Genomic DNA, 7,500 nt, shown 5'->3' on the forward strand with positions numbered 1-7,500 from the left:
GCAGCAGCGGCGCCCGGGGCACGGCCCGGAGCCAGGGCCCGGGGGCTTCGGGCCAGGCGTGACAACCGGACTCGGACCGGGAGCTCACACCGCAAAGTGTCCGCCATCCCCCTCTCGGCAGCGGGGCACACGACTCGTCTTTGACCCGCGGGTGCAGCAGCACGGTTCTTTTGCCCCGGAGGTTCCTCCGACCGACCTTCTGGAACCGAAGATGGGCATTTAGGGTCCTGAAAAACGTGTCCCCGAAAATCTCCGCGAACCTTTCTTGGCAATATTGTAGATGTGGCACCCGGCCCAGCCACCGGGGCAAACCACCAAAAGTGTCCGCCCTCCTGGATCGAAGGGTCGGACAAAGCCCATTTCAAAAACCTCATACGGACTTCCAGGCCTCTCCGGCGGGCCCAGGTCAACCGCTCGCCCCCCAGCAGCGAAATTTTTTTCTAAGTCCCACGCCGGACACCAGGTCAACACGGCTCTCTGGCAGGAGAAGCCCGCCGCTCCCGAGGAAGCGCCCCCGGCTTGCCCTGAACGCCGTAAGGGAGGGCGGCAGGTCACCGGGGCGAAACCGGAGCGGTGGCCGGTCTCCTGGAACTCTCCCCCGGCCTGGCCCGCCGGGCCGCTCCCGGCCGGAGCTCCCACGTTAACCGCTCCCAACGCAACCGAGCAGAAGTTTTCCAAGTCCCACGGCGGACACCAGGTCCTCCCGGTTCCCCGTCAGGAGAGCCCCGCCACTCCTGGGGAAGCAAGCACCGCTGCCTGCCCGACCTCCGAGCCCATCACCGGGGGGGGGGGCGGGAGCCGGAATCGCGGGCCAGAGCCTGGAACTCTCGCACGGCCAGGCCCGCCGGATCGGGGCACGCTGCCTCCACGCTCGGTTGACAAGGCAGCGCGGCACGGTTCTTTTGCCCCGGAGTCTTTTGCCCCGGAGGTTCCTCTGACCGACTTTCTGGAACCGAACATGGGCATTTAGGGTCCTGAAAACCGAGTCCCCCAAAATCTCCGCGAACCTTTCTTGGCAATATTGTAGATGCGGCACCCGGCCCAGCCACCGGGGCCAACCGCCGAAAGTGTCCGCCCTCCTGGAGCGAAGGCCCGGGCAAGGCCCGTTTGAAAAACCTCATACGGACTTCCGGAGCGCGAGCCCGGGCGCCAGGTCGACCCAGGGCCGACCTCCCGGGCCCCAGAGAGGCACGTCTCCGCCGCGGAAGCCGCCTGATGCCCGCGCCGAAGGCCCCCGGGCCCGCCCGGCCTCCGCGCAGGGCACCGGGGAGAAGTAGGAATCGTGGCCGGGCTCCTGGAACTCCTGCCCGGCCTGCCCCGCGGAAGCATGCCGGGTTCTCCCGCCGCGCCGTGCAGGTTCTTCCGCCCCTCGCCGGGGTAGCCGGGCTCCAACCGCTGGGCCCCGCAGCCTGGAAGGGCCCCTGCGAGTCGCCCCCCGGCCTGCACGCCCGCCGTGCAGTCGACCGGGTCGAAGCCGGAATCGCGGCCGGGTTCCTGGAACTCTCGCCCGGCCTGCCCGCCCGGCCCGCCCCCCGGGCCGGGGCTCCAGTCGACTTGGAGCCAAACTCGGTTTTGACCCCCTCCTGCAGCACGGTCCGGCCCCGGAGGTTCCTCCGTCCGACCTCCTGGAACCCAAGATGGGCATCCAGGGTCCCGAAATCCGTGTCCCCGAAAATCTCCGCGAACCTTTCCTGGCAATATTGTAGATGCGGCACCCGGCCCAGCCACCGGGGGCAACCGCCGAAAGTGTCCGCCCTCCTGGAGCGAAGGCCCGGGCAAGGCCCGTTTCAAAAACCTCATACGGACTTCCGGAGCCCGAGCCCCGGCGCCAGGTCGACCCAGGGCCGACCTCCCGGGCCCCAGAGAGGCTCGTCTCCGCCGCGGAAGCCGCCCGCCGCCCGCGGCGAAGGCCCCCGGGCCCGCCCGGCCTCCGGGCAGGGCACCGGGGAGAAGTAGGAATCGTGGCCGGGCTCCTGGAACTCCTGCCCGGCCTGCCACGCGGAAGCATGCCGGGTTCTCCCGCCGCGCCGTGCAGGTTCTTCCGCCCCTCGCCGGGGTAGCCGGGCTCCAACCGCTGGGCCCCGCAGCGTGGAAGGGCCCCTGCGAGTCGCCCCCCGGCCTGCACGCCCGCCGTGCAGTCGACCGGGTCGAAGCCGGAATCGCGGCCGGGTTCCTGGAACTCTCGCCCGGCCTGCCCGCCCGGCCCGCCCCCCGGGCCGGGGCTCCAGTCGACATGGAGCCAAACTCGGTTTTGACCCCCTCCTGCAGCACGGTCCGGCCCCGGAGGTTCCTCCGTCCGACCTCCTGGAACCCAAGATGGGCATCCAGGGTCCCGAAATCCGTGTCCCCGAAAATCTCCGCGAACCTTTCCTGGCAATATTGTAGATGCGGCACCCGGCCCAGCCACCGGGGGCAACCGCCGAAAGTGTCCGCCCTCCTGGAGCGAAGGCCCGGGCAAGGCCCGTTTCAAAAACCTCATACGGACTTCCGGAGCCCGAGCCCCGGCGCCAGGTCGACCCAGGGCCGACCTCCCGGGCCCCAGAGAGGCTCGTCTCCGCCGCGGAAGCCGCCCGCCGCCCGCGCCGAAGGCCCCCGGGCCCGCCCGGCCTCCGGGCAGGGCACCGGGGAGAAGTAGGAATCGTGGCCGGGCTCCTGGAACTCCTGCCCGGCCTGCCACGCGGAAGCATGCCGGGTTCTCCCGCCGCGCCGTGCAGGTTCTTCCGCCCCTCGCCGGGGTAGCCGGGCTCCAACCGCTGGGCCCCGCAGCGTGGAAGGGCCCCTGCGAGTCGCCCCCCGGCCTGCACGCCCGCCGTGCAGTCGACCGGGTCGAAGCCGGAATCGCGGCCGGGTTCCTGGAACTCTCGCCCGGCCTGCCCGCCCGGCCCGCCCCCCGGGCCGGGGCTCCAGTCGACTTGGAGCCAAACTCGGTTTTGACCCCCTCCTGCAGCACGGTCCGGCCCCGGAGGTTCCTCCGTCCGACCTCCTGGAACCCAAGATGGGCATCCAGGGTCCCGAAATCCGTGTCCCCGAAAATCTCCGCGAACCTTTCCTGGCAATATTGTAGATGCGGCACCCGGCCCAGCCACCGGGGGCAACCGCCGAAAGTGTCCGCCCTCCTGGAGCGAAGGCCCGGGCAAGGCCCGTTTCAAAAACCTCATACGGACTTCCGGAGCCCGAGCCCCGGCGCCAGGTCGACCCAGGGCCGACCTCCCGGGCCCCAGAGAGGCTCGTCTCCGCCGCGGAAGCCGCCCGCCGCCCGCGGCGAAGGCCCCCGGGCCCGCCCGGCCTCCGGGCAGGGCACCGGGGAGAAGTAGGAATCGTGGCCGGGCTCCTGGAACTCCTGCCCGGCCTGCCACGCGGAAGCATGCCGGGTTCTCCCGCCGCGCCGTGCAGGTTCTTCCGCCCCTCGCCGGGGTAGCCGGGCTCCAACCGCTGGGCCCCGCAGCGTGGAAGGGCCCCTGCGAGTCGCCCCCCGGCCTGCACGCCCGCCGTGCAGTCGACCGGGTCGAAGCCGGAATCGCGGCCGGGTTCCTGGAACTCTCGCCCGGCCTGCCCGCCCGGCCCGCCCCCCGGGCCGGGGCTCCAGTCGACATGGAGCCAAACTCGGTTTTGACCCCCTCCTGCAGCACGGTCCGGCCCCGGAGGTTCCTCCGTCCGACCTCCTGGAACCCAAGATGGGCATCCAGGGTCCCGAAATCCGTGTCCCCGAAAATCTCCGCGAACCTTTCCTGGCAATATTGTAGATGCGGCACCCGGCCCAGCCACCGGGGGCAACCGCCGAAAGTGTCCGCCCTCCTGGAGCGAAGGCCCGGGCAAGGCCCGTTTCAAAAACCTCATACGGACTTCCGGAGCCCGAGCCCCGGCGCCAGGTCGACCCAGGGCCGACCTCCCGGGCCCCAGAGAGGCTCGTCTCCGCCGCGGAAGCCGCCCGCCGCCCGCGGCGAAGGCCCCCGGGCCCGCCCGGCCTCCGGGCAGGGCACCGGGGAGAAGTAGGAATCGTGGCCGGGCTCCTGGAACTCCTGCCCGGCCTGCCACGCGGAAGCATGCCGGGTTCTCCCGCCGCGCCGTGCAGGTTCTTCCGCCCCTCGCCGGGGTAGCCGGGCTCCAACCGCTGGGCCCCGCAGCCTGGAAGGGCCCCTGCGAGTCGCCCCCCGGCCTGCACGCCCGCCGTGCAGTCGACCGGGTCGAAGCCGGAATCGCGGCCGGGTTCCTGGAACTCTCGCCCGGCCTGCCCGCCCGGCCCGCCCCCCGGGCCGGGGCTCCAGTCGACTTGGAGCCAAACTCGGTTTTGACCCCCTCCTGCAGCACGGTCCGGCCCCGGAGGTTCCTCCGTCCGACCTCCTGGAACCCAAGATGGGCATCTAGGGTCCCGAAATCCGTGTCCCCGAAAATCTCCGCGAACCTTTCCTGGCAATATTGTAGATGCGGCACCCGGCCCAGCCACCGGGGGCAACCGCCGAAAGTGTCCGCCCTCCTGGAGCGAAGGCCCGGGCAAGGCCCGTTTCAAAAACCTCATACGGACTTCCGGAGCCCGAGCCCCGGCGCCAGGTCGACCCAGGGCCGACCTCCCGGGCCCCAGAGAGGCTCGTCTCCGCCGCGGAAGCCGCCCGCCGCCCGCGCCGAAGGCCCCCGGGCCCGCCCGGCCTCCGGGCAGGGCACCGGGGAGAAGTAGGAATCGTGGCCGGGCTCCTGGAACTCCTGCCCGGCCTGCCCCGCGCATGCATGCCGGGTTCTCCGGCCGCGCCGTGCAGGTTCTTCCGCCCCTCGCCGGGGTAGCCGGGCTCCAACCGCTGGGCCCCGCAGCCTGGAAGGGGCCCTGGGAGTCGCCGCCGGCCTGCACGCCCGCCGTGCAGTCGACCGGGTCGAAGCCGGAATCGCGGCCGGGTTCCTGGAACTCTCGCCCGGCCTGCCCGCCCGGCCCGCCCCCCGGGCCGGAGCGCCAGTCGACATGGAGCCAAACTCGGGGTTGACCCTCGCCTGCAGCACGGTCCGGCCCCGGAGGTTCCTCCGTCCGAGCTCCTGGAACCCAAGATGGGCATCTAGGGTCCCGAAACCCGTGTCCTCGAAAATCTCCGCGAACCTTTCCTGGCAATATTGCAGATGCGGCACCCGGCCCAGCCACCGGGACGAACCGCCGAAAGTGTCCGGCCTCCTGGAGCGAAGGCCCGGGCAAGGCCCGTTTGAAAAACCTCATACGGACTTCCAGGGCCGGAGCCCCGGCGCCAGGTCGACCGCGGGCCTCCCTCCCGGGGCCCAGCACGGCTCGTCTCCCCCGCGGGAGCAGCCCGCCGCCCTCGCCGAAGGCCCCCGGACCTGCCCGGCCTCCGGGCAGGGCACCGGGGAGAAGCCGGAATCGCGGCCGGGCTCCTGGAACTCTCGCCCGGCCAAGCCGCTCGGCCCGCCCCTGGGCCGGAGCTCCAGTCGACATGGAGCCAAACTCGCGGTTGAACCTCTCCTGCAGCACGGTCCGGCCCCGGAGGTTCCTCCGTCCGAGCTCCTGGAACCCAAGATGGGCATCTAGGGTCCCGAAACCCGTGTCCCCGAAAATCTCCGCGGACCTTTCTCGGCAATATTGTAGATGCGGCACCCGGCCCAGCCGCCGGGAGCAACCGCCGAAAGTGTCCGGCCTCCTGGAGCGAAGGCCCGGGCACGGCCCGTTTGAAAATCCTCATACGGACTTCCAGGGCCGGAGCTCGGGAGCCAGGTCGACCCCGGGCCTCCCTCCCGGGCGTTAGGGCGGCTCGTCTCCCCCGCGGGAGCAGCCCGCTGCCCGCGCCGAAGGCCCCCGGACCCGCCCGGCCTCCGGGCAGGGCACCGGGGAGAAGCCGGAATCGCGGCCGGGCTCCTGGAACTCTCGCCCGGCCAAGCCGCTCGGCCCGCCCCTGGGCCGGAGCTCCAGTCGACATGGAGCCAAACTCGCGGTTGAACCCCTCCTGCAGCACGGTCCGGCCCCGGAGGTTCCTCCGTCCGAGCTCCTGGAACCCAAGATGGGCATCTAGGGTCCCGGAAACCGTGTCCCCGAAAATCTCCGCGGACCTTTCTCGGCAATATTGTAGATGCGGCACCCGGCCCAGCCACCGGGACGAACCGCCGAAAGTGTCCGCCCTCCTGGAGCGAAGGCCCGGGCACGGCCCGTTTGAAAAACCTCATACGGACTTCCGGAGCCCGAGCCCCGGCGCCAGGTCGACCCAGGGCCAACCTCCCGGGCCCCAGAGAGGCTCGTCTCCCCCGCGGGAGCAGCCCGCCGCCCGCGCCGAAGGCCCCCGGACCTGCCCGGCCTCCGGGCAGGGCACCGGGGAGAAGCCGGAATCGCGGCCGGGTTCCTGGAACTCTCGCCCGGCCCGCCCCTGGGCCGGAGCTCCAGTCGACATGGAGCCAAACCCGGGGTTGACCCCCTCCTGCAGCACGGTCCGGTCCCGGAGGTACCCCTGCCCGACCTCCTGGAACCCAAGATGGGCAACTAGGGTCCCGAAAAGCGTGTCCCCGAAAATCTCCGCGGACCTTTCCTGGCAATATTGTAGATGCGGCACCCGGCCCAGCCACCGGGGGCAACCGCCGAAAGTGTCCGCCCTCCTGGAGCGAAGGCCCGGGCACGGCCCGTTTGAAAAACCTCATCGGGACTTCCAGGGCCGGAGCCCCGGCGCCAGGTCGACCCCGGGCCTCCCTCCCGGGGCCCAGCACGGCTCGTCTCCCCCGCGGGAGCATCCCGCCGCCCGCAGCCGAAGGCCCCCGGACCTGCCCGGCCTCCGGGCAGGGCACCGGGGAGAAGTCGGAATCGCGGCCGGGCTCCTGGAACTCCCGCCCGGCCTGCCCCGCGGAGTCCTGCCCGGGCTCCCGCCGCCTTGGCCCGGGACGACCACCCCTCGGCGGGGTGCCTCGGCTCCGACCCCGGAGGCCCGGGTCCCTGCCGGGGCCCTTGGACCCGCCCCCCGGGCTGCCCTTCCACGGAGCCCTTGACCGGGACGAGATCGGAATTGTGGCCGAGCTCCTGGAACTCTCGCCCGGCCTGACCGCCTTCTCCGGCCCTTTTCCGGTTTTCCCCGTTGACCTGGCTCCAAACTCGGGTTTGGCCCCTCAGCACGGCAGGGTTCTGCCCCGAAGATCCCTCTGACCGGCTTTCTGGAACCGAACATGGGCATTGAGGGTCCTTAAAAACGTGTTCTCGAAAATCTCCGCGAACGTTTCTTGGCTATATTGTAGATGCGGCACCCGGCCCAGCCACCGGGACGAACCGCCGAAAGTGTCCGCCCTCCTGGATCGAAGGCCCGGGCAAGGCCCGTTTCAAAAACCTCATACGGACTTCCGTGGGGGGGGCGGGCACCAGGTCAACCCCACGTATGCCTATGGGGATTTTCGCTCCCCAGGTCAACCCCATGGATGCCTATCGGGATTTTCGCTCCCCAGGTCAACCCCATGGATGCCTATGGGCTTTTTCGGTCCCCAGCTCCACCCCAAGTATTCCTAGGGGCTTTTTCGCTCCCCAGCTCCACCCCATTTATT

The sequence above is a fragment of the Alligator mississippiensis genome, unplaced genomic scaffold (genome assembly GCF_030867095.1).
Source record: "Alligator mississippiensis isolate rAllMis1 unplaced genomic scaffold, rAllMis1 scaffold_84, whole genome shotgun sequence".
NCBI lineage: Eukaryota > Metazoa > Chordata > Crocodylia > Alligatoridae > Alligator > Alligator mississippiensis.